Source organism: Macaca fascicularis, chromosome 12, assembly GCF_037993035.2.
Source record: "Macaca fascicularis isolate 582-1 chromosome 12, T2T-MFA8v1.1".
In the NCBI taxonomy this organism is placed as follows: Eukaryota; Metazoa; Chordata; class Mammalia; order Primates; family Cercopithecidae; genus Macaca; species Macaca fascicularis.
This window is the reverse complement of record NC_088386.1, coordinates 10,086,036-10,113,748: the sequence shown is the minus strand read 5'-3', so window position 1 is coordinate 10,113,748 and position 27,713 is coordinate 10,086,036. Positions and strand designations below refer to the sequence as shown.

The 27,713-nt window shown below is 43.5% G+C and overlaps 1 protein-coding gene and 1 long non-coding RNA gene across 28 annotated transcripts in view; one reads left to right on the top strand and one right to left on the bottom strand.

Moving 5' to 3' along the window:
- The window catches only part of CLASP1 (cytoplasmic linker associated protein 1), a 309,768-nt gene extending 287,818 nt beyond the window's left edge, over positions 1–21,950 (bottom strand). For 26 of the 27 annotated variants that reach the window (XR_012421050.1, XR_012421051.1, XM_074008821.1 and 23 more), the window contains exon 1: positions 21,875–21,950. The gene's annotated coding sequence lies outside the window, so the exon portion shown is untranslated. Of the gene's footprint in view, positions 1–21,254 lie in introns of all 27 variants that reach the window. The other variant, XM_065525354.1, reaches the window with a different exon arrangement.
- A 202-nt stretch (positions 21,951–22,152) lies between these two features.
- On the top strand, positions 22,153–24,302 carry LOC141408166 (uncharacterized). Its single transcript, XR_012421052.1, has 2 exons — positions 22,153–22,448; positions 23,005–24,302. It is a non-coding gene; the product is annotated as an uncharacterized lncRNA (long non-coding RNA).
- Positions 24,303–27,713: the final 3,411 nt, after the last annotated feature.

Here is a 27,713-nt window from a genome sequence, read left to right as displayed (position 1 = left end):
TAATTCTTTTTTTTCTTTCTTTATTTTGGTCATCCTTTTTAAATGAAATAATCCTAAATGTTAATGAATAGGGAATTGGGAAATAAATTACAGGACATCCAAACAACAGCAAACCATGCAGTTACCAAGAATGATAATAAAAAATCTGTTCTTGCCAGGCGCAGTGGCTCAGCCTGTAATCCCAGTACTTTGGGAGGCAGAGGGGGGCGGATCATGAGATCAGGAGATTGAGACCATCCTGGCTAACACTGTGAAACCCCGTCTCTACTAAAAATACAAAAAATTAGCCGGGTGTGGTGGTGGGCACCTGTATTCCCAGCTACTCAGGAGGCTGACGCAGGAGAATGGTATGAACCCAAGAGGCGGAGCTTGCAGTGAGCCAAGATCGCACCACTGCACTCCAGCCTGGGTGACAGAGTGAGACTCCGTCTCAAAAAATAAATAAATAAATAAATAAATAAATAAATAAAAATAAATAAAAAATCTGTTCTTATTGGTCTGTAAAGATATCTGCAATCATTGTAGTGAAAAAAGCAACCCAGAAAACAATTAGAAACGCAAACTAGGCCAGGAGCGGTGGCTCACGGCTGTAATCCCAGCACTTTCGGTGGCCGAGGCCAGAGGATCACCTCAGGTCAGGAAACTGAGACCAGCCTGGCCAAAATGGTGAAACCCCGTCTCTACTAAAAATACAAAAATTAGCTGGGCGTGGTGGCGGGCACCTGTAATCCCAGGTACTTGAGAGACTGAGGCAGGAGAATCACTTGAACCCAGCAGGCAGAGGTTGCAGTGAGCCAAGACTGCGGCACTGCACTCTAGCCTGAGTGACGAGCGAAACCCCATCTCAAAAAAAAAAAAAAAAAATTAAAAAGTATTTATTTATATGCATCATGCATAGAAAACATATGGAAGGGAACACACCAAAATGTTAATACTGTGTTTTCCCTCTTGTCACCCAGGCTGGACTGCAGTGACATGATCTCGGCTCACCGCAACCTTCGCCTCCCAGGTTCAAGCTATTCTCCTGCCTCAGCCTCCTGAGTAGCTGGGATTACAGGTGCACACTACTATGCCCAGCTAACTTTACATTTTTAGTAGAGACAGGGTTTCACCATGTTCGCCAGGCTGGTCTCGAACTCCTGACCTCAAGTGATCCATCCGCCTCCACCTCCCAAAGTGCTGGGATTACAAGCATGAGCCACTGCGCCCAGCCTCTATTCCTATTCTTTTTAGTTAAATCATAATCTATCCAATAAATACCAGAAAGTTGTTTTTAAAGTTAAATCAAATTGTAATCCTGATATCACAATCATCATCCATTACTACAAGTATTGAAAACCACAGAAAGTTTGGTAGATCACCATATTAGAAAGAAACACACGTGCACACACGTACACACACACACAGAAGCAATTATTCAGTAAATCTTCTGTATCTAGTACTCATCTCTAGAAGGCAGTATTGGTAACACCTACAAGGAAACAAAACTTATTCCTGCCTCGTCCAGTCACAAAATTCTTGCCAAGTCAAAACAGAAAAGCAAACAAGAAATGAGAAGAGGCCGGGCGAGGTGGCTCACGCCTATAATCCCAGCACTTTGGGAGGTCGAGGCGGGTGGGTTGCCTGAGGTCAGGAGTTTGAGACCAGCCTGGCCAACATGGTGAAACCCTGTCTCTACTAAAAATAAAAAACATTAGCCAGGCATGGTGGTGGATGCCTGTAATCCCAGCAACTCAAGAGGCTGAGGCAGGAGAATCGCTTGAACCCGGGAGGCAGAGGTTGCAGTGAGCTGAGTCTTGCCACTGCACTCCAGCCTGGGCAATAAGAGTGAAACTATGTCTCAAAAAAAAAGAAAGAAATGAGAAGAGTGACCAATTTGCCTTTGATCACTGAACTATGGTCATGTTTTCACTCAAAAAATGACACATGACATGTTTCTGCACCATTTTGAAATTATTTATTTATTTATTCACTTTTTTTGAGATGGAGTCTTGCTCTGTCACAGGCTGGAGTGCAGTGCTGCGATCTTGGCTTACTGAAACTTCCGCCTCCTGGGTTCAAGCAATTCTCCTGCCTCAGCCTCCCAAGTAGCTAGGACTACAGCCACATGCCACCAGGCCCAGATAATTTTTGTATTTTTAGTAGAGACGGGGTTTCACCATGTTAGCCAGGATGGTCTCAATCTCTTGACCGCGTGATCTGCCCACCTCAACCTCCCAAAGTGCTGGGATTACAGGCATGAGTCACTACGCCAGACCTGAAATTACATTTTTTAAATGTATTTTTAAAATACATATCGCAGGCCGGGCACAGTGGCTCACACCTGTAATCCCAGCACTTTGGGAGGCCAAGGTGGGAGGATCACTTGAGCTGATGAGTTTGAGAATAGCCTGGGCTACACACTGAGACCCCAGCTCTACAAAAAATACAAAAATCAGGCCGGGCACAGTGGCTCACACCTGTAATCTCAGCACTTTGGGAGGCCGAGGCGGGTGGATCACCTGAGGTCAACAGTTACAGACCAGGCTGGTCAACATGGTGAAACCTTGTCTCTAGTAAAAATGCAAAAATTAGCCAGGTGTGGTGGCGTGCCCATGTAATCCCAGCTACTCGGGAGGCTGAGGTGGGAGAACTGTTTGAACCCTGGAGGCGGAGGCTGCAGTGAGCCGAGATCACGACACTGCACTCCAGCCCAGGCAACAGAGGAAGATCCCATCTCAAAACAAATAAAATTAAATTAAATAAATAAATAAAATAAACAATATTAAAATCAGCCAGGCATGGTAGTATGCACTTGTAGTCCCACCTACCTGGGAGGCTGAGATGGGGGAATGGTTTGAGCCCAGGAGGCAGAGGTTACAGTGAGCCAGGATGGTGCCACTGTACTCTAGCCTGGGCGATAGAGCTTTGTCTCAAAAAACAAACAAACAAACAAAAACGTATCTATATTGCACACTGAATTTCATTAAAACTTCCAAGGTGAATAATCTGGGAATATCTAACATCTATTTATATCAATGTTAAGGCACATAACTTTTAACCCAAAATGTCGAACTTCTGGGAATTTATTCCTATATGTGCAAAAATAATATATTATAGAATTATTCTTTGCAGCATTGTTTATAAAAGCAAAAGATTAGATAAAACTAAATGTTCATCAATAGAGGACTCAGGAAATCATGATATGCCATGCAACAGCATACTATTCAGTCATACTATTCATTAAAAAAAAAGGAGGAAGTCTTTAATGTACTGACGTAGAATGATTTCCAAGATATACTAAGTTTCAAAAAAGCAAAATGCGGCTGGGCACGGTGGCTAATGCCTGTAAACCCAACACTTTGGGAGGCCAAGGTGGGCGGATCACCTGAGGTCAGGATTTCAAGACCAGCCTGACCAACATGGAGAAACCCCATCTCTACTAAAAATACAAAATTAGCCAGGCATGGTGGCACATGCCTGTAATCCTAGCTACTTGGGAGGCTGAGGCAGAAGAATCACTTGAACCTGGGAGATGGAGGTTGCAGTGAGCCGAGATCATGCCATTGCACTCCAGCCTGGGCAACAAGAGTGACACTCCGTCCCAAAAAAAGGAAAAGAAAAAGCAAAATGCAAAAGTAGTCTATAATCAGCCATGATCTGTACAAAAATGGAGGGAGGTATGTGTGCATATATGTATATATGTATGGGTGTGTATATATATATATATGGGCTTTTTTTTTTTCATGAATATAATTAATAACATTGGTTGGCCAGGCGTGGTGGCTCACGCCTGTAATCCCAGCACTTTGGGAGGCCAAGACGGGCAGATCACGAGGTCAGGAGATCGAGACCATCCTGGCTAACACGGTGAAACCCCGTCTCTACTAAAAATACAAAAAAATTAGCCAGGCGCGGTGGTGGGCGCCTGCAGTCCCAGCTACTGGGGAGGCTGAGGCAGGAGAATGGCGTGAACCCGGGAGGTAGAGCTTGCAGTGAGCCGAGATGGTGTCACTGCACTCCAGCCTGGGCTACAGCTATAATATTAAAATTTCATGCATTTAACTAATAGTCCTATTTCTCACTTCTGGATAATTTGAGCAAGATGAAGCGAATTCTCATATAACTATAATACATTTACATTCACTCATAATAAAAAGAGAAACAAGTATATCCCTTAGATACCTTCTTAAAACTTCTATGTTCAATAATGCACATAATAAACTTGTAACTACAATTCAAAATAATAATGCCATCACTATTCAGAAGCAAACACAACAGCAACAAGTTTCCTAAAAGAACAATGTCTAACCCCTGCCCTGCAAATTCCAAAACTGAATCACTGACCAGTTTATAATTCAAGTAAGGATCTGAAAATACTAGAGTCCTGATTTCATCAATATTTAGGACTCTCTACAACACATTAGTTTCAAACAGCCTTCTTCTCTCAGCAAGAGTGCTTTCTTGCCTCTTATCTGCGGCCACTTCTCAAAATGAGACCATGACATTACTATAGCCAAAAGTCAATCTCCTTGTCTTATGGTGACAAGCTAGGTCCCCAGCCAACACTGCTCTCTCAAAAATGGAAGACAACGAAACAGACCCCAGAGTACCCCACCAGGAGAGTGTGCACCTGACTCACGGCCTCACATCCTTCAGGCCAAAACAGGAAGAGGCCACATCTCTTTCCCCAGCCCCAGATTAGGATCCCATCCCTCTTCAGTTTTCCCATAGTAGCACGCTTAATACACAGAATAATAACCATTACTCGTCTGCCTTCCCTCTAAGGCATGGAGCTCCTTGGAAACAAGGCTTAACAGCCTTTCTCTCTGCCCTTAAGCATAACAGCAAAGTTTGTTGAATGAAGATTTTGATCAAGTTATACAGTTTGTTCAATCTCTAGTAATTACCTAGGATATACCCTAGAATAATGCTCTTATTTTAATGTCAGCAGTTTCATTAAAGACTCTCTGTTTTTAGGTCCATTTCTCATTAATGCCTTGTGTACAGCCTTTCTGCATCACCTCCAGTCTCCCTACCCCACCCCAAAAGAGGTCTAGTAACCAGATGATTACAATGAGACGTTCCTAATCTCCCAGTGCTTAGTCATTCTTTCATGACTCCATAAAATCAGTAACTCTACAATTAAACTAAATACTGTCCCTCTGTCCAAACAAATTCTCTTTTGGCCACTTCAGAAATCTACTGCATGTTCTGAAAAGAAAGACAGAATGGCAAGCTTTCCCCACTATGTTTACTTTAGAAACACAGTCACAGATCACAAGAAATCTGCCTGGCACACCAATCACTGCCAACAGGTACGCTCAATCAGCAGTAAGTCCAGACAGCTCACACTGAGGGCATTTTTTAGAGGGCTACCTTCCTCAGAATAGGGTCCCATGTCTGGAGGGTAATTTATTAAATAAAAAGAATGCCTCTTCTGTCAAACGTTTTAGACAAAATATATGCACAAAAGTATAGCAATAGCTATAGATTCAGATACACACCAGTCCAACTTCTCCATAAAGAAGGATAGAGGTAGTAAAAAAGTTTGCATCCCTCCTTCCTACTCTCCCTGGCAAAAATCATGCTTCCTACTAAGTGGGTTTAAACTCTTGTTAAATCACTCTCTTAGAGAGCTAGGCACTGTGGCTCACTCCTACAATCCAATCTCAGCACTTCAGGAGGCCGAGGAGGGAGGATCACTTGGAGCCAGGAGTTCCAGGCAGCAGTGAGCTATGATCACACCACACTGCACTCCAACGTGGGCAACAAAGTGAGATTGTATCTGAGAAGGAAAGGAAAGAAAAAGGAAAAGGAAAGGAAAAGGAAAAGGAAGGAAAGGAAAGGGGAAAGGTAAGGAAAGGAAAGGAAAGGAAAGGAAAGGAAAGGAAAGGAAAGGAAGGGAAAGGGGAAAGGAAAGGGAAAAGGAAAGGAAAGGAAAGGAAAGGAAAGGAAAGGAAAGGAAAGGAAAGGGGAAAGGAAAGGGGAAAGGAAAGGAAAGGAAAGGAGAAATGAGAAAGGAGAAAGGAGAGGAAAGGAAAGGAAAGGAAAATAAAAGAAAGGAGAAAGGAGAGGAAAGGAAAGAGGAAAGGAAAGGGGAAATGGGGAAGGGGAGGGGAGGGAAGGGAGAAATCCCTCTGTTGATTGACAATTATCTGGAAAGCATATGAAATACTGTATTTGCTCTGGCCTCTCTGATGTTGTTATGTTGCTTGGAATTAAAGAGAATACAATAATTCCTTCCTTTGTTTCCACTGTTAATAATAAATAGCTTCTAAAAAAGACAACAGATGAATAACCAACACCTCAAATAATAAAAGTGTTTACATAACAAGATAATAAGAAATACCTACTTAAGAGTCAAAATTTACTGGAAAACAAAAAGCAAAGGCCAACCTTCAAGCGGAATCTTTCCCTTCTTTGACATCTGGACTGTAGATTACAAAATGGACTCCCCAGGGAGGTCTGATCTCTTAGGGCAAGTAACATTAGCCACTACCGAACACTAAAGAGTGATGGAGGGAACTATGATAACACAGATTCGGAGAGAAAGATCAGAGACTTCACTAGTTAACTTTTGGAATTTCTAGACAAGAATTTTCTAAGGCTGTTTATTTTAATTTTTTGTTAGAAAAGTAATACATACTCATTGCTCAAACTCAAAATAATTTTTGAAACTAAGAGTATTTGTCAAAAATGAAAAAGCAAGATCTAGACATACAAAATAACCTCTAAAATAAGTATATTCTCAATTCAAAATTCAGTTACCAGAATCTTAAATAAATAGTTAACAAATTTTCAGGCTAGGTGCAGTGGCTCATGCCTATAATCCCAACCCCTTGGGAGGCACAGGCGGGCAGACTGCTTGAGCCCAGGAGTTTGAGATCAGCCTGAGCAATATAATGAGACCTTGTCTCTAAAAAAATAATAAATTTTTGAGGCCAGGCGCGGTGGCTCATGCCTGTAATCCCAGCACTTTGGGAGGCTAAGGCAGGTGGATCACAAGGTCAGGAGTTCAAGACGAGCCTGGTCAAGATGGCGAAACCCTGTATCTACTAAAAATACAAAAATTAGCCAGGCACAGCACAGGCACCTGTAATCCCAGCTACTCAGGAGGCTGAGGAAGAACTGCTTGAACCCGGGGGGTGGAGATTACAGTGGGCCAAGATTGCGCCACTGCACTCCAACCTGGGTGACAGAGTGAGACTCCATTTCAAATAATAATAATAATAATAATAATAATAAATTTTAGGGTGGGCACAGTGGCTCACACCTGTAATCTCAACACTTTGGGAGGCCAAGGCAGGTGGATCACCTGAGGTCAGGAGTTCAAGACCAGCCTGACCAATATGGTGAAACCCTGTCTCTACTAAAAAAAATACAAAATTAGCAGGATGAGGTGGCTCATGTCTGTAATCCCAGCTACTCAGGAGGCTGAGGCATGAGAATCACTTGAACCCAGGAGGCGGAGGTTGCAGTGAGCCAAGATCACGCCATTGCACTCCAGCCTGGGCAACAAGAGCAAAACTCCATTTCAAAAAAATAACAATAATAATAATAAATTTTTTTTTAAATTTCAGACATCCATAAAATGAGCCCTATATTGTGCTACCTAACTAGAGCTTACCCAAATACCACGTGTCACACACACAAAAAAGTCCTAAGGCATTTGAAAGACCAAGATACTATTGTCAATCCCTACATTTGGGAAAATGACTTAAAAGGACCAGAGTAAAAAACTCTGAAGAACTTTTTAATACACTGACCAGTAATTTTTTTTTTTTTTTTTGAGACGGAGTCTCGCTCTGTCGCCCAGGCTGGAGTGCAGTGGCCGGATCTCAGCTCACTGCAAGCTCCGCCTCCCGGGTTCGGGCCATTCTCCTGTCTCAGCCTCCTGAGTAGCTGGGACTACAGGCGCCCGCCACCTCGCCCGGCTAGTTTTTTGTATTTTTTAGTAGAGACGGGGTTTCACCGTGTTAGCCAGGATGGTCTTGATCTCCTGACCTAGTGATCCGCCCGTCTCGGCCTCCCAAAGTGCTGGGATTACAGGCTTGAGCCACCGCGCCCGGCCCCAGTAATTTTTTAAGAATGATTTTCTGCAACTACCCCAAATGTATTCACATAGATCTATGTTCAGCTTCACAATTCAGTCAATATAGGTTAAGCATACCACCTGTATGGTACTAGACTAGACACCAGAGTGATGTCCTCTCCTCAAGAGAAGAGGAAATTGAGAAAGAAAGAAACAGAACATATACTCTCCTACTCCGAAGGTCCTTACAATCTGTTTTTGGGACACAAACTATTTAAAAGTTAACTACACAAAGTTAAAAGAAAGGAGGGGAATTCTTATTTATTAAGTGCCTCATATATCAAGCAGCAAAACAATAACACACACAAAACATTTTGTGTTTTGAGGGAAGAAAATAAGGAAAAGAGGAGGAGGTTGAGAGGATAGGAAATGAAGTCAAAATCCCAAAGCAAACTATAAATGCCACTCAGTGATACAGAAAATAAGTAATTAAAACGTTTATATTGGTCTTCAACAAATAGTGCTAGTACAATGGGCTATCTACATGAAAAAAAAATGAAGTCAGACCCCTACCTCACACCATGTACAAAAATTAAATCAAAATGGATCAAGGATCTCAAAGTGAGGGCTAAAATTATAAAATCTTAGAGGAAAACATATGGATAAATCTTCATTACTTTGAATTTGGCAATAAATTCTTAGATATGCTAACATAAACACAAAGGTTAAAAAAAAATTAGGCCGGCATGGTGGCTCACGCCTATAATCCCAGCACTTTGGGAAGCCGAGGCAGGTGGATCACCTGAGGTCAGGAGTTTGAGACCAGCCTGGCCAACATAGTGAAACTCCGTATCTATGAAACATACAAAAATTAGCCAGGAATGGTGGTGCATGCCTGTAATCTCAGCTACTCAGGAGGCTGAGGCAGGAAAATGGCTTGAACCCAGGAGGTGGAGGTTGTAATGAGCTGAGATCATGCCACTGCACTCCAGCCTGGGCGACAGAGTGACATTCCATCTCAAAAAAAAAAATTTTTAGGCTGGGCGCGGTGGCTCAAGCCTGTAATCCCAGCACTTTGGGAGGCCGAGGCGGGCGGATCACAAGGTCAGGAGATCGAGACCACAGTGAAACCCCGTCTCTACTAAAAATACAAAAAATTAGCCGGGCGCGGTGGCGGGCACCTGTAGTCCTAGCTACTCAGGAGGCTGAGGCAGGAGAATGGCGTGAACCCAGGAGGCGGAGCTTGCAGTGAGCCGAGATCGCGCCACTGCACTCCAGCCTGGGCAACAGCGTGAGACTCCGTCTCAAAAAAAAAAAAAAAAAAAATTTTTAATTTTCTTAAGAAAAAAAAAATCCTTCCTGTAAGAGGTAACTTTAAAAAAAACAAAAAAGGAGATAACACAAGCAACAAAAGAGGACATTATCGAGAAAGTGAAAAGACAACCTACCCAGTGTGAGAAAATATTTGCAAATCATATATCTGACAAAGCACTTGTAACCAGAAGATATAAATCAATCGTAAAACTCAAAAACAAAAAGGCAAACAATTCAAACAATTCAATTTAAAAATAAGACTTGAACAGACATTTCTCCAAATAAGATATACAAATGACCAATAAACACATGAAAAGATGCCTAACATCTTAGTCATTAGAAAAATGAAAATCAAAACCAAAATAAGATACTACTTATATTACAGAATGGCTATAAAAAAAATTAAAATAAAAAAACACAGAAAATGACACGTGTTGGTGAGAATGTGGAGAAATTGGAACCCTTGTACATAGCTAGTCATAATGTAAAATGGTACAGCCACTGTGAAAAAACAGTTCAGCAATTGCTCCAAAAAGTTACAACACAGAATCACCCAAATGACCCAACAATTCCACTCCAAGGTATATACCCAAAAGAAGTGAAAACAGAGATTGAAACAGATATTGTACAACAGTGTCCACTGCACCATTATTCACAATAGCCAAAGAACAGAAACAAGCCAACGTTCACCAACAAATTAATGGATAAACAAAATGTGGCATATCCATAAACTAGAACATTACTCAGCAATAAAAAAAAAGAATGGTGTTCTTTTTTTCTTTTTTGAGACAGAGTTTTGCTCTTTTTGCCCAGGCTGGAGTGCAGTGGCACGATCTCGGCTCACTGCAACCTCCGCCTCCCAGGCTCAATCGATTCTCCTGCCTCAGCCTCCCAAGTAGCTGGGATTACAGGCACGCACCACCACACCCAGCTAACTTTTTGTATTTTTAGTAGAGACGGTTTCACCATGTTGGTCACGCTGGTCTTGAACTCCTGACCTCAGGTGATCCACCCGCCTTGGCCTCCCCAAATGCTGGGATTACAGGCATGAGCCACCGTGCCCAGCCAAGAATGGAGTTCTGATACATGCTACGACACAGATAAACCTTGAAAACATTACACAAATGGGGACGGGTGCAGTGGCTCACGACTGTGATCCCAGCACTTTGGGAGGCTGAGGCGGGTGGATCATGAGGTCAGGAGATCTAGACCATCCTGGCTAACACAGTGAAACTTCATCTCTACTAAAAATGCAAAAAATTAGCCGGGCATGGTGGTGGGCGCCTGTAGTCCCCGCTACTCGGGAGGCTGAGGCAGGAGAATGGAGTCAACTCGGGAGGCAGAGCTTGCAGTGAGCCGAGATTGTGCCACTGCACTCCAGCCTGGGCGACAGAGCGAGACTCTGTCTCAGAAAAAAAAAAAAAAAAAAAAAAAAAAACACTGTGCAAATGAAACAAGCCAGTCACAAAAGGAAAATATGGTATGATTCCATTTACATGAAATATCCAGAATAGGCAAATCCATTGAGTCAGAAAGCAGATTACAGGTTACCAGGTGCTAGGAGACAGAGGAATGGGCAGTTAATTTCTTGATGGCTACAGAGTTTCCATTTGGGATGATGGAAAAGACTTAGAAACAGATTATAGCAATGGTGGCACAACAGCATAAATGAATTAATGCTACTTAATAATGGTTTAGGCCAGGCGCAGTGGCTCACACCTGTAATGCCAACACTTTGGGAGGGGAATAAGGCAGGCAGATCACCTGAGGTCAGGAGTTCAAGACCAGCCTGGCCAACATGGAGAAACCCTGTCTCTACTAAAAAATACAAAATTAGCCAGGCGTGGCAGCACATGCCTGTAATCTCAGCAACTCCGGAGGCTGAGGAAGCAGAATCACTTGAACGCAGGAGGCGGAGGTTGTGGTGAGCCAAGATTGTGCCTTGGCACTCCAGCCTAGCAACAAGAGGGAAACTCCATCTCAAAAAAAAAAAAAAAAGGATTATAAATCATGCTACTATAAAGACACACGCACACGTATGTTTACTGTGGCACTATTCACAACAGCAAACACTTGGAACCAACCTAAATGTCCATCAATGATAGACTGGATTAAGAAAATGTGGCACATATACACCATAGAATACTACGCAGCCATAAAAAAGGATGAGTTCACGTCCTTTGCAGGAACATGGATGAAGCTGGAAACCATCATTCTGAGCAAACTATCACAAGAACAAAAAACCAAATACCGCATATTCTCATTCATAGGCGGGAACTGAAAAATGAGAACACTAGGACACAGGGTGGGGAACATCACACACTGGGGCCTGTCACGGGTAGGGGGCGGGGAGAGGGAGAGCACTGGGAGAAATACCTAATAGAAATGACAGGTTGATGGGTACAGCAGGCCAGCATAGCACGTGTATAACTATGTAATAAGCCTGCACACTGTGCACATGTACCCTAGAACTTAAAGTATAATACAAAAAAATGGTTTAAATGGACAATTTTATGTTATGTATATTTTATTACAATAAAACACTTAAAAGGAAAAAAAACTTTATCAGGTCTCCAGTTATCTGGATTAGGTCTAAGGTTAGATTTCATATCAGGAACTCAAATCTAAAAAGAACTGTACAGTCACTGATCTAATCCTCGTGGAAACCCTAGTCGGAAGTCTGCATCTCTACATCCCTCCTGACTAGTGAGTGGTTTCCAGATGCTGCCAGATAGTGGGAGCAGACCTTTCCCCAAGGCAGCCCACTGACCTTCACGAAGGAAGAACTACCTGAGCTGGAAAAAAAAAAAAAAAAAATGGGATAAATGAAAAGCATGCTGAAGATTTTGAAAGCCAAATTCTGCTATTCTGCAGGTGTGTGACAACAAACAAATTATTCAACTTCTCTAAGTCTCTGCTTTCTCTCATTATAAAATGACAATAGCACCTGCCTTTAAATGTTACTGTAAGAACTGGCAGAAGTATACCTCTAGCACCCATCCAACTGCCTGGCAAATGGTGAGTGTTCTATCCCATGATAATTGCTCATGTGACAATAGGTCTATGTGCCACCTTTCGGCCAACCAAAGGCTGAGCAGGATATGGCTTGCGTTGGGAGAACACTATGACTTATCAGAACTTAAATAAAACAGCCACCAGCACCACAGAGAAACATCAGAGAAGGAGCTGTTTTTATGCAGTTCCACTCTCTTAGGAAAGACTGGTTTATTGTTCCAAGAACGAACCCAGCTACTCTTCATTTAGGAAGGCACTGCTACACAATTCATTCTCTCTATACAACAGGCCTCTGTTGGCATGTCTGGGCTACTGTTCGTAACAGAGTCTGCCTCCACCCACAGGAAAAACACAGTCAGTGAAGAAAATTAGCTAAAACTTACTCCCCAGAGAATGCTTTCAAACTTGTATAGCCCCAGAAGCACTTGGGGAACCTGTTAAAAAATAAAAAAAAACAGGTATTGCCCACACCCACAGATATTCTGATTACTAAATATTTTACACAGGAGCCTAGCACAAAACTGTTTAAAGAAACACTAGAAAGTAGGCCACAAAAATGTAGTAAGATCACATTCTGATGTGGACAGTCTAACTCCAACAATCTGTCCCACAAAGCAAAGGCTGCATTCACCTCTATGCCCATCAAGAAATGCAATAATTTTGGTCATGCCAGACAGGATTGGAAACCAAGGAAGTAACAGAGACCACCCGCATGTAATACCCAATGTGAGTTTCATACAGTTTCTTCATACTGAAAGCCCTCATGATTGCTTATTCTTTTTAAAAATAAACACAAAAAGTAATGAAAAATAAAAATAATGTACCAGCTACACCTCATATAATAGCAAAAATATACTTAAATTATATTCAACAGAAGTTGGTAACATTTTTGTGAAACTAGCACATCCTTAGATTGCTGGGAAAATTACTAAATGGTACGAATTTTTGGTTAGCCAGTGGCAATACGTATTAAAAGTCATAAATATAGGCCGGGCACGGTGGCTCAAGCCTGTAATCCCAGCACTTTGGGAGGCCGGGACGGGCGGATCGCAAGGTCAGGAGATCGAGACCATCCTGGCTAACATGGTGAAACCCCGTCTCTACTAAAAAATACAAAAAAAAAAAAAAAATAGCCGGGCGAGGTGGCGGGCGCCTGTAGTCCCAGCTACTCGGGAGGCTGAGGCAGGAGAATGGCGTAAACCCGGGAGGCGGAGCTTGCAGTGAGCTGAGATCCGGCCACTGCACTCCAGCCTGGGCGACAGAGCGAGACTCCGTCTCAAAAAAATAAAAAAATAAAAAATAAAAAATAAAATTTAAAAAAAAAGTCATAAATATGAGGCTGGATGGCCGGGCGCGGTGGCTCAAGCCTGTAATCCCAGCACTTTGGGAGGCCGAGGCAGGTGGATCACGAGGTCAGGAGATCGAGACTATCCTGGCTAACATGGTGAAACCCCGTCTCTACTAAAAATACAAAAAACTAGCCGGGCATGGTGGCGGGCGCCTGTAGTCTCAGCTACTTGGGAGGCTGAGGCGGGAGAATGGCGTGAACCCAGGAGGCGGAGCTTGCAGTGAGCCGAGATCACGCCACTGCACTCCAGCCTGGGAGACACAGCGAGACTCCGTCTCAAAAAAAAAAAAAAAAAAAAAAATGAGGCTGGATGTGCTGGTGTGTACCTACAGTCCCAGCTACTCAGGAGGCTGAGGCGGGAGGATCATTGAGCCCAGGAGTTCGAGTAGACTAGGCAACACAGCAAGACTCTGCTTCTTTAAAAAAAAAAAAAAAAAAGTCATAAATACCCTTCAATTCAATAATCCCACTTCTTTGAATTTATCCTAAGGGAATAACACAGGAGAAACTACACAAAAAAGATAGTCACTATTGGATTACATATAATAAAAAATAAATAAATAAATAACTACTCAGACACAGTGGCTCATGCCTATAATCCCAGCACTTTGGAACGGTGAGGCAGGAGGATTGCTTGAGTCCAGGAGTTTGAGACCAGCCTGGGCAATATAGTGGGGCCCTGTCTCTACAAAAAATACAAAAATTGGCAAGGGTGGTGGCATACACCTGGCTAATCTCAGCTGCTCAGGAGGCTGAGGTGGAAGGTCAAGACTGCAGTAAGCCATGATCATACCACCACACTCCACCCTGGGTGACAGAGCAAGTATCTTTTTGCTAAGAAAAAAAAAAAAGAAAGAAAATCTTCATGTCAAAACTCTCAGGCCAGGCGCAGTGGTTCACACCTGTAATCCCAGCATTTGGGAGGCTGAGGCAGGTGGATCATTTGAGGTCAGGAGTTCGAGACCAGCCTGGCCAACATGGTAAAACCCAGTATCTACTAAAAATACGAGCCGGGCATGGTGGCGCACGCCTGTAATCTCAGCTACTTGGGAGGCTGAGGCAAGAGAATTGCTTTAATCTGGGAGGCAGAGGTTGCAGTAAGCCGAGATCGCGCCACTGCACTCCAGCCTGGGCGTCAGAGTGAGACCCTGTCTCAAAAAAAATCTCAAACAGTTTACCAACATTTGCCATATTAACTCAAAATGACAAAGCTATTAAAACTTAAAATTACATATCTTATATAATTATAAGAAAACCATTCATAAAACATGGAAGACCTAAAATTACTTACAAAAAGAATAGACACATGGACAGTCTCAAAGAGTGATGCACTGGGAAGTAACAGCTCATGTTGAAATGGTCTGATGTGGTTTTCCTCCACTGGTCTCTCAACTTTCCATATTATTGCTACATTATTGGAGTAAGACTAAATAAATTTAACTGATTCTGCCTGGAGAGTTAATTGGACAGCAGTGAGGAAAAGTCCTACACTGACCTCAGCTATCCTAAATGAAGACAGGCTCACCTAAAAGTACCATGCTATCAGATGGCCACAGGCCAGTTCTAGATTTCTGTCCCCAAAAGATCAATCTTAACAGATACACAAAAATATAAAACTTTGAATTTACTTCTTTTCCTTTTTTTTTTCCTTTTCTTTACTCTAAAAGTAGTATTTTTCTAAAAGCAAGTATATACGCACTAAGGGAAAGGAGGAAATCTGATTTGACAGCTATTGGCATGGCAAAAAGACTAGAAGACTTCATGAGCCACAACCTCAATAGAAGCCGAGATGATGCAGCTAGGAAACAGTGTGGTTCACATGAAAAGGACATTAAGCTGAGAGACAGAAGGCCTAGTTCTCATTCTAGATCAATCAGGGTGAATTTCACTTGCAGGTCTTGATTTCTCATCTGCAAATTGATAGGATCGTGATGCTATTTCCCCTACCCATCTCATAGGACTTGGAAGGGAACAAAGATTATGACTGTAAAAGTGCATTAAAAATCATTTTTATCTTTTAAATCTGGCCATTATTATGATGAAGACATTTATTTATAAATTTACCAAAAAAGGGTAACAATGTGTAGAAGGATACATTCCAAACTGGTTAAGTGGGTGTTTCTCCAGGACTCTGAAATTGGGAGCCATGCCTTTACCTGTATCTGCATTGTTTGAATCTTTTAGGAAGATCTATTCATCTATTACTTGGGGAATTTTAAAATTTTAATTTGTAAAAGCTAATGATATCATGCATGTAAAGTGCAGAGTTTTCCACCTCTGGGTCATCTAAGAATCATCTGGGGACTGTTAAAACTGTGGTCGCCCAGGTACCATACAAATTCTCTGGGTAGAAGATAATGAGGCCAGGCTGCTTGTATTTTAACAAGGTCCCAAAGAGATTCCAGTGACTTGATTACTGCAACTATTACTACATGGTTATTAACTCCTACCATGTATTACCCACTTAACACATACCCGTCACTGCCCTCAACACTTTACATGTATTATCTCATTTAATCCTGACAACAACCCATAGGTAGGTGCTACAATTAACACCGCCCTCCCCTCACCCTCGGTTTACAGATGAAGACACTAAAATTATTGAGATTATTTAGCTGGCCTAAAATCACAGCACTTGTAAGTGGCAGAGCCAGAATGCACAAGGAAATTTGAAAATCATTGATTCAGTTTCCTAACTGAAGAAAACAGCTGTATATTCTGGTCAGGTCATATCTTCTGTTTTGTTTCAGACACTGCATTTAAAGGACATTAAAACAACAACAACGGCCGGGGGTGGTGGGTCACGCCTGTAATCCCAGCACTTTGGGAGGCTGAGGCGGGCAGAGATCACCTGAGGTCAGGAGTTTGAGATCAGCCTGGCTCAACATGGTAAAACCCTATCTCTACTAGAAATACAACAAAAATCAGCCAGGCATGGTGGCACACGCCTGTAGTCCCAAGCTACTCAGGAGGCTGAGGCAGAACTGCTTGAACCTGGGAGATGGAGGCTGCCGTGAGCCGAGATCGCGCCACAGCACTCCAGCCTGGGCAACAGAGCAAGACTCCGTCTCAGGGGAAAAAAAAAAACAGTTGGGCCGGGCTTCCTAGCACTTTGATAGGCCAAGGCAGGAGGATCCCTTGAGCCCAGGAGTTCCAGACCAGCATGAGCAACACGGTGAGACCCTATCTCTACAAAACATTTCTAAAACAAAATTTAGAAAATTAGCCAGGTGTGGTGGTGCATGCCTGTAGTCCCAGCTACTCAAGAGGCTGAAGCAGGCAGACTGATTATGTCCAGAAGGTCAAGGCTGCAGTGAGCCGTGACCATGCCACTGCACTCCAGCTTGAGCAACAGAGCAAAACCGTCTCAAAAAAAACAAAACAAAACAAAAAACAGAGTTGCCTAAAGAAAGCATGGTGAGCCATAACAAATCAGGAAAGAACTAACGATTTAGGGCTGTTTGCATACTTGCATGATTATAACGGCTGGTTACCAGCCATCGATTCATGTTATCGTTGTCTCCGGAACTAGACTGCAAGCCCCTGAAGTGCAGGGGCCATGGATGTCTCTTCAACTGTGCCCTCTTGGTCCCTGGTGCTCAATTCAAGAGAGAGTTTAATAAATAATAAGTCTAGAAGTATCAGATCTGTCATGGGAAATACGAAGGGCTATTATGTGAAGAAGAAACAGACTTAATTCAGGTTGCTTCAGGAAGTATAACTAAGGTCAATAGGTGAAAGGGAGGGAGCGGACTGGAGTAATCTAAAAACATTTCTGGCAACCAAGACCTGTCCAGGGACAGATGCCTGCAGTTTGACACTGATGATCAGAATGTAGCAGACAAAAGGAAAGATGTTGGACTACTGGGCCCCTAACAACTCCTCCAAAGCTCAAATTTTATTAGTCTACATTAGGATACATTTGTTTACTCTTTCATACATTCTACAGTTTCCATTAGTTACACAAGTCACTTAGTCACTTAGTAAGCAACAGAGGACACCACATTGTGTTCTACAAACTCCCTGTGCCCTCAAAGATCTAGAGAAGAGTAAATGCACAAGAGTGAATCTAAGCAAGCAGGAAGGTGATATATACAACAGGAAGCAGCAAGCAGTGAGGAAACTTCCAGGCAGGAAACAAGACAGAAGTTAACAAAGGTATTATGGAAGAAATGTCACCATTTGAGCACACCTGAGCTAGAACTTTAGGATCCATGAGGGGAGGTGGGAGGAGGGCTGTCATAAGAATGTGGGGAGGAAAATCACTGTGTGGCAGTAATGGTCTGGGCATAAAGGGGGCAGAAAAGCCCTGGGGAGGTGAAGAACAAGCGAGAAACAAGCAGTAAATGCCAGCATTTTAGAGGTCACTTAGTCAAACACTTATACCCATACTTTGTCGATGATGCCCCACTGGCAATGGCTAAAACAGTTAGTTCATTTTTTTTTTTTTTTTTTTTTTTTTGAGACAGAGTCTCGCTCTGTCGCCCAGGCTGGAGTGCAGTGGCCGGATCTCAGCTCACTGCAAGCTCCGCCTCCCGGGTCTACGCCATTCTCCTGCCTCAGCCTCCCGAGTAGCTGGGACTACAGGCGCCCGCCACCTCACCCGGCTAGTTTTTTGTATTTTTTTAGTAGAGACGGGGTTTCACCGTATTAGCCAGGCTGGTCTCGATCTCCTGACCTTGTGATCCGCCCGTCTCGGCCTCCCAAAGTGCTGGGATTACAGGCTTGAGCCACCGCGCCCGGCCAGTTAGTTCATATTTTAAAATTATATCTTACAAACCAAAAACTATATCATCAATGATTTCTACTTCGCTTAGTTTTTGTTTTTAAGACTAACAGATCCTTCCCTTGTTTTGTTTTTGTTTTTAGACAGGGTCTCACTGAGTTACCGAAACTGTCAGTTTTTTGCCGGGCACGGTGGCTCAAGCCTGTAATCCCAGCACTTTGGGAGGCCAAGATGGGCGGATCACAAGGTCAGGAGATTGAGACCATCCTGGCTAACACGGTGAAACCCCGTCTCTACTAAAAAATACAAAAAAACCAGCCGGGCGAGATAGCGGGCGCCTGTAGTCCCAGCTACTGGGGAGGCTGAGGCAGGAGAATGGCGTAAACCCAGGAGTCGGAGCTTGCACTGAGCTGAGATCCGGCCACTGCACTCCAGCCTGGGCAAAAGAGCAAGACTCTGTCTCAAAAAAAAAAAAAAGAAAAAAAAAAAGAAACTGTCAGTTTTGGTAACTACAGTTTGGTAACTACAACCTACTTTGTCATCCAGGTTATAGTGCAGTGGCATGATTTCGGCTCACTGTAGCCTCAGCCTCCCAGACTCAGGCAATCCTCCCACCTCATCCCCCGCTCCCTCCGAGTAGCTGGGACTACAGGTGCACACCACCATCCCCAGCTAATTTTTGTATTTTTTGCAGACAGACAGGGTTTCACCATGTTGCCCAGGGTGGTCTCAAACTCCATGCGACCCGCCTGCCTTGGCCTCCCAAAATGCTAGCATTACAGATGTAAGCCACTGCACCCAGCCTCTTTTCTTGTTTTCTAGGAAATATTTTAAATGTTCTGTTTCTAAACATTTAAGTTTTACTTCTGTCTACTGTTTCCACTATTTGACAACTAGATGTAGTTACCAAAACTGACAGTTTCAGTAACTCAGTTGAACCTAATATTTGTAATCACTTAAATGTTTCTATTTACCAATAGCACTACAAAATAAAAAAAATTATAATCTAAAAATTATTAAGTAGAAGATTATTAAGAATAGACGGGTCTCAAACAGTAAATTTAAGTCTCAGGCCCAAGAAGCCATCTCACTCAACTTATAAATCATGACACTAAGCTACTTAAGAAAATAAACAAGACTGAAGCAAAAAATCTCAATCTAAAACCAGTAAACACGGGCCCAGCATGACTGCTCACGCCTGTAATCCCAACACTTTGGGAGGCCAAGGCAGGCAGATCACCGGAGGTCAGGAGTTCAAGACCAGCCTGGCCAACGTGGTGAAACCTGTCTCTACTAAAAACACAAAAATTAGCTGGGCATGGTTGTGGGTGCCTGTAATCCCAGCTACTCAGGAGGCTGAGGAAGGAGAATCGCTTGAACCCGGGAGGTGGAGGTTGCAGTGAGCTGAGATTGCACCATTGCACTTCAGCCTGAGCAACAAGAGCAAAACTCTGTTTCAAAAACAAAAATAAATAATAAATAAAACCAGTAAACAAAACATAACACACTTAAATGACAAACTTAATGTTCTTCTGGCCAATCATTTCTCAACATCCCTGTCAAACTATTTTAAGCGTCTGAAATCTTGCTCTATAAAAAGCAAGTTCCCATCATCTGAACTACACTTAAAGAGATCTATCCCACTAGTTACTGAAGCATAATACACCAGGCTTGAGAGTTTCACTTGCTATCAATTAAAAAAAAAAATGCTTACCTCTTTTACATAAATAAAGTTTAATCTGTAGGTTAATTCAAAAGCCTGACATACTAGGAGATCTGGGTTTTCCGTTCTAACACAACTTTATGGTGCAAACTTAGCAAAAGCCTTTTCTGTATTTGCCAATTCAGTTATAACACACACATACAATATTTGATACCTCCACCACCAACAAAGTCTTTTCTAAGGAGTTCTGACTTTGGTTAACCTTACTTGGGAGAATTAAAAGCTATGGCTGAAAACTCCTTCATAAAAACTAAAACTTTAGAAGTCTAAAATGGTGTTACAATCTAGCCCATAATAAACAATGAATACCATCTAGCCCATAATAAACAATGAATTATAGAAACTGAGATTTGAGTAACAACTGCTAAAAAGGTGTATTACACAATTTAACAAGATAACCAAATCATCAAAATTTAAATCTTTCTTAACAAAGGTAAAAAATAAATAATATTCAGTACTCTGAGGCATTGTGCTACCTTTTATCTATTTGGTCTCTACATCAATGTTGCTATTCTCCCACTCCCTTGATGAGCAAACAGAGGCAATGTCCAGGACCCCTCATATCGAGACATCAGTTAACGTCGTAAATGATCATAGCAATAAAAACAATTTCTAATGCCAGAATTGAAAACGGACTGTGCCACCCAAATAGGGTCCAAGGTACGTGACGGCATGAAACTATTTCTCGCTTCTGATTCTTCTGCATCACTGTCTCCCAAAGGACTAGAGAATCTGAAGCTCTCATTGCCACATCTACAAATTAAAGTATCATGTTTAAAGAGCTCACAGTTTCTACGAATGGTCAGTATTTAATGAAAGCACCTCACTACACAGAAACTCACCCAGCTGCAAACTCATCACAGCGTGCTTTCAGACTCCACATTAATTTTTTTTAATTTTAGAAACAACTATTTTAAAAATATTATGTAATAATTTAAACTCTGGAAAGCCCCATACTCATCCCAGCAGCTCGGAAAATGGAAAGCAAAATTCGATTAGCTCCATTGTATCTAGCCAGGCTAATGTGCAAGATCACACACTCATCTTCGTCAGAGCGTCTCTGCCAATACCAAAGAACAACAAAGGCAAGTTGAGAAGTCTGCACAGGCTTAACTCAGCACTTGTTCGCTTTCCCAGCTTCAGAAAGAAGCTCTTCGAAGGCCCCGGGGACCAAGGGGACCTTGTGCATCCCATCAAGCCAGCCGCTCTGCTCGGCGCCGCTCGCGCAGCTTTTGTCTGGCCCGGTTGGGAGCCCGGGCCGCCCGCCTCCCGGCACCCCTTCTCTCTGGATCTTTCTCCACACCCATCACTCGCCGATGACTAGTTGTTGTGGGTTTCTCTCCCTCGCCCCCTCCCTTCCTTTCAAACGCGCCCCGGGCTCGCTGGCTTCTCCCACCCAGCCCGGGAGACTCGGTTTAGGAAGGGGGCCCGGGTGGGGTCTGGAAAAGGGAAACAGAGAGGTGCACACAAAGCCGACTGACCCCACGGCCGATCCCCTCCCTCTGCAAAGCAGCCTGGGTTCAGCGACCTACTGGTTGGATAAACAACCCTCGCATCCCGCTCCTCGCCAGGCTCCCACCTCAGAGCCGCCCCATCCCCCCAAAGTGCACCCAAGAGCCGATGACAGCGCTGGACATCGCCCCCACCCAGACCCGGCGCCCGCCACTGCGCGGGAGGGGCCAGGGCCGCGGGAGGGCTCGGGTCTGACCCTCCACCCCCTGACCGGGTACTTACAGCCCTGTTTTTCGTTACTGTTGCCGCTGCGGACCAGAGAGCCGCCGCCTTCTCCTCCACCCCAATGAGGTTAAGCGCTTGGTGCGGGGATTAAAAAAAAAAAAAAAAAGGAAAAAAAAAAAAAAAGACCGAGAGCGAGAGAGACGCCGAGGGCGCCTGCGCAGTGCGGTCCCCCTTTTTCTTCTTACCGCCACCGACCCGGCTGCACCATAGAGAGCGTAAACCGATACCAGAGAGGCGGTTGCCTCTCTATGGTAACGCCCCGCGCACGCGCCGGCCTGGCCGTGTTAGGCTTCGCGGGCGTAAAGTCCCCGGGAGCTTTGCCCCTCACGGAGAACGTTGGTTGACCCTGATGGGTACCCGTAGGGTAAAGGTTTTGGGGGTTTTTTTGTTTTTTTGTTTGTTTTTTTGTTTTTTTCAGGAAAGGGTGCCCCCAGTGTAGTTAGGCCCCTTGGAAAGTTGCGACAAAACTCGAGTTACACAAGGAAGGTCGGAACTAAGTGGCCACAGCAACAATGCACCAGCAAGCAGGGAGCGTGATAGGAAGAGCTAAAGAGAAGTCGGGAAACCCTGGGTAAAAGTCGTCCAAGTGGAACTTCCTTTGGTCTGGGGTCTGATACTCGAAGGAAAGGGTCTTTCACTTCTGGGTTGGTACGGCCGCCTACAAGGCGACTGCAATGAAGGAAATTGTGCCCTGCGACTTCCCGTAACAGAGCTGTGCGTCCACTCTCCCTTTTCCGAGCAGGCGCGGACGCTTGTGCCGGAAGTAAACTTTGTAACGGTTCTTTACCTTTTGGGGAGGGGAGACAGCCCTGAGAAGGCTTCGGAGAGCCTTGAGTCGGCCTGCGAGCAGGGTTTCTTACTTGAGCGCCTCCACAAATAAACGCTCCTTCGCTCCTCCGTCGCGTGCGTTTCCCTGGGATAATAAGTAGGAAAGTGGTGGCTTTTATTTTTTTGAGACAGGATCTCACCGCCGTCGTCCAGGCTGGATGGAGTGCATTGGGCGCGATCACGGCTCACTGCAGCCTCGACCTCCCAGGCTCACGTGATCCTCCTGCCTTAGCCTCCCGAGTAGCTGGAATTACAGGCGCGCACCACTACTCCTAAGTACTTTTTGTGTTTTTTTGTAGAGATGGGTTTCACCATGTTTCCCAGCCTTGTCTCAAACTCCTGACCTCAAGTGACCCGCCTGGTTGGGTCTTCGAAAGTGCTGGGACTGCAGGAGTGAGCCACCACATCCGGCCCGGAAAGTGTTTTGGAGGGTAGAAAACTGCAAATTATAGTGCTGCTTTCAAGGATCCCGAAGGACCCACAGTTTTGCCGCATCAGGCTCCTATGCGCGCCGGTAATTTGATGTGTTGAGATGCACTGCCTAGTGCATCGTTTTTACTGGAGGAGATTGTGTGCGGAGCTCCTCGCTAGTATCATGTGTATGTGTTGGGATGGGAGAGAAGTGCAGGAGAACTGTGAGAGAACGCCCCCTGATCCTCAGGGTCTTAAGAGGTATGGTCGGAGAGGCTAAGCTAAAGCATGAAAGCCATGTGTAGGCCCTTCTGTGTAGTGTAGAAAAGGGAGAGGTCTGTGGTTTCAAAGAGTAGGGATGACATGGAGGATGCGACTCCTGGTTGGATCTATAAAGTAATGTCTTTGGGACGAAAGCACATGCAACCTTTTGAAAATGGATGGGTGATAATGAAAGACCATTCCAGAGAAGAAACACCGTGGTGCAAAGGCTCAAGAGGCATACTGGAAGTACAATGAAGAGATCAGTCTAACTGAAATGGGAAAAATAGAAACGAGAGAAAAATAAAAAGTAAGATTTCATGAGAAAGGTGAAATAGATTTTTAAATTTTTTTATCGACACAACAAACTTTATCATCTTAGCCATTTTTGAGTGAATAATTCGTTAGTATTAAGTACATTTACCTTGTGCGGCCAGTCCCCAGAATTCTTTTCATCTTGCAAAACAAAGCCCGCACCCATTAAACAATTTCTCATTCCTCATTTTCCAGCCAGCCTTGGTAACCACCATTCTAGTTCTGTCTGTATGAATTTGACTACTTTAGGTATCTCATGTAAGTGGTATCATACAGTATTTGTCTTTTTGTGATTGGCATATTTCACATAGCATAATCTCCTTGTGGTTTATCCATGTTGTAGCATGTGTCAGAATTTCCTTCCCTTTTAAGACTAAATAATATTTCATTGTATGTATATACCGTCTGTGTTATTTCCACATTTGGCTATTGTGAATAATACTGCTTTGAACATGAATGTACAAATAACTCTTCAAGATCCTTTTAGGCTGATACAGAGATAGTAAGTTATCGTGATTGTTCACTGTCAGTTACAGACCAAACTCCTTATTCGACTTGTGCTCCACTTCCCACCACTGCACTTGACTAGTCTTAAACAAAAAAAAGAAAAGCCCTGATTTTAATAGATTGTGGGGCCAGACACAGTGGCTCATGTCTATAATCCCAACACTTTGGGAGGCCGAGGCTGGTGGATCACTTGAGGTCAGGAGTTTGAGACCAGCCTGGCCAACATGATGAAACCCCTTCTCTACTAAAAATACAAAAATTAGCCGGATGTAGTGACACACACCTGTAAACCCAGCTACTCAGGAGGCTAAGGCAGGAGAATTGCTTGAACTCAGGAGGTGGACATTGCGGCAAACCAAAATCTTGCCACTGCACTTCAACCTGGGCGACAGCGAGACTCCGTCTCAAAAAGTAATAATATTAATAGAATGTGGGAGATTTGAAACCAAGTATAGAAATTCATACTTTACATTGTTTGAGGTCCTTGACTAGGCATAGTAACATGATGAACTGTTTTGAGTTTGTTTGGTTTTTTTCCGAGACCTAGTCTTCGTCTGTTGCCAGGCTGGAGTGCAGTGGTGCGATCTCAGCTCACTGCAACCTCCGCGTCCTGGGTTCAAGCGATTCTCTTGCCTCAGTCTCCTGAGTAGCTGGGACTACAGGCACGCGCTACCAGGCCCAGCTAATTGTTATATTTTTAGAAGAGACGGGGTTTCACCATGTTGGCCAGGCTGGTCTCAAACTCCTGACCTCAAGTGATCCATCGCCTCGGCCTCCCAAAGTGTTGGGGTTTCACCATATTGGCCAGGATGGTCTCGATTTCTTGACCTCGTGATCCAGCCTCCCAAAGTGCTGGGATTACAGGCATGAGCCACCATGCCCGGCTAGAAAGATCTGTTTTAGCAAGCAACTCTGGCAGTGGAAGCTGAACACATACTCCCTTTCTATAAAGCATTTATGGAGGCCTCTAGATGTGCCAGGCATTGTACTACTGCTTTATTTAAATTATCGATGGGTCCATGAATCCATTAAAATAAATGCGAGCCAGTTGTTATTCACCCCAATTTACAGACAAGAAAATCAAGGTTCTGTGTTACAGATGGGCTGAGAAAAGGCTCACCAACCACATGTACACACAAGAGAATAGGAAAGAAAACTGCCACTGGAGCCAGGCCCCAGCAGGCACTGACTATTCATTGGTTTGGATGAGGATACTGAAAGAAAAAAATGACATGTAAGAGTGACTTTTCTCAGGAGAAAGAATAGGCTGACATCAGAGTCTTTGCATTATACTGTGCCCTTATACTTACATTAGTGGTAAGTAGAAGGGTACAGCACAACAGAAGTACATTTTGCAAGATTCCTAAAAGAACCCTGGGGTTTACTTTTAGGTTTATTACCTTTAACAAATATAAAATGCCAGGTAAATATATCTTTGTATGTAGTAGAGAAATTTATTAATAAGACATACCCTTCCCTACTCAACATTTCATCTTTCATTTTATATTCTCAAAAATACTGTGAGGTCTTTTAAGGAAATGATCTCCTTTTGGCGGATGAGGAAATTAAGGGCTAGAGAGGAAAAATTATCTTCTCAATGTCACATGCCTAATTGGTCTCAAAGCTTTGACTGGAACCTGAGCCTCCAGGATTGCTGCTATGCTTTTGTCTCCCTTAAAGAGATAGATAATGGTAGTCAGAGTGAGTGGACAATTTTTCTATTTAGTCAGTCTGATCTTCCTCAGGGATGCATATCCAGACTCCCATGGAGCTAGTGATAGTTAAACAAAGAGGCAGAGAATATAGTGCATTATAAATAGCATTCATACACTCAAAAATATTGCGTGCCAACCCTGTGCCAAACACTTAGCAAAGCAGGGAAAAATCCTGTCCTCATAGCAGAGACTAAAAATATTAATAAGTAAAATATATACTAAGACAGAATAAGTGTTGGCAGGAAAGAGTGAAGCAGTGAGAGGGGAACAGGGTGAGCCGAGAGAGGTTTTTGTTTATCCCAGAGGCGGAGGAGCCCCACTGAGAAGGCAAACTGTACAAAGATCTAAAGGAGGCAAAGGAACAAGAAATGTGCCTTGGGTGGACAGGGAACATTCCGGGTAGAATAACAAGTGTGGAAATCATTGAGGCAGAAAGATGCCTACTACATTGTAAGAACAGAAAGCAGTCTGACTACAGGAGGGTAAAAGTAGGAAATGAAGTCAGAGAGGTAAGAGGAATTCAAATTGGGTATGCACTTACAAGCCATTTTAAGGACTTCTTTGGCTTTTTCTGAGGGAGATGGGAAGCCATCGTTAGTAGAAAAGTAATGAAATCCTACTTACATATTTAAAGAATCATATTGACTTCTATTTTGACACTAGATTATTGAGGAGCAAGGGGGACCACTTAGGAAGCTATTGTAATACTCTAGGTGAGAGATAAGTGGCATAGAAAAGGTGCAAGCAGTGGAGGGATAAGGTATCTGGATATATTCAGGGTGGCACACAGAATTTGATGACAATTTATATAGGATGTGGGAAAATGAAGGGAGTCCAAGGTGACTACGATTTTTGGCCTGAGCATTTTGAAGAATGGAGTTGCCATTAAATGAAATGGGAAAGATGGAGGAGCAAGTTGGGGATGGGAAGAGATAAATTCCATTTGGGGCCAGGCGCGGTGGCTCATACCTGTAATCCCAGCACTTTGGGAGGCCAAGGCAGGCAGATCGCTTGAGCTCAGGAGTTCAAAACCAGCCTGGGTAACATGGTAAAACCCTGTCTCCACAAAAATTAGCCAGGCATGGTGGCAGATGCCCATAGTCTCAGCTGCTTGGGAGGATCACTTGAGCCCTGGAGGTGGAGGTGGCAGTGAGCCAAAATAGCACCACTGCAACTCCAGCCTGGGTGACAGAATGAGACCCCGTCTCAAAAAGACAAATAAAAATTCTGTTTGGGAACTTAAATTTGAGATGCCTGTTAGAATACCACATGAAAATATCGAGAAGAGAGTTAGATATGTAGGAGTCTGGAATTTAGAAAGGTCCAGACTGGAGATGTGAATTTGGGAGACAGCATGTAGAGAGTATTGGAAGCCACGAAATAATCTGCATATAAAGTGGGGACAGAAGTTTGAGAATGGTATCTTAGGCACTGAAATCAGAGGAAACCAGGAAAAGAATCCCAGTTGAACTGGATGGGGAGAATGGCCCAAGGAAGAACAACCATGTCAATTGCTGGGTTCTAACTGGCCACTGCTTATGATAGTAGAGTAGTAAGGATAAAAGCCTGATTAGAATGGATTTAGAATAGAATGGTGGGAACGGAATTGGAGAGAGGGAGAATAGATAATTTGGGGACGGAGTTGTTCCTAAGGATAGGGGGCAGAAAAGTGATAACTGCAAGGGGTCAAGACTGGTTTTAAAATTACTTCACAAATTTTTTAGTATTTCTAAAAGAATTATTTTTTTAATATAACTTCAGACCGTTATCGTTCCTTTATATCAACTACCCTGTTGTTC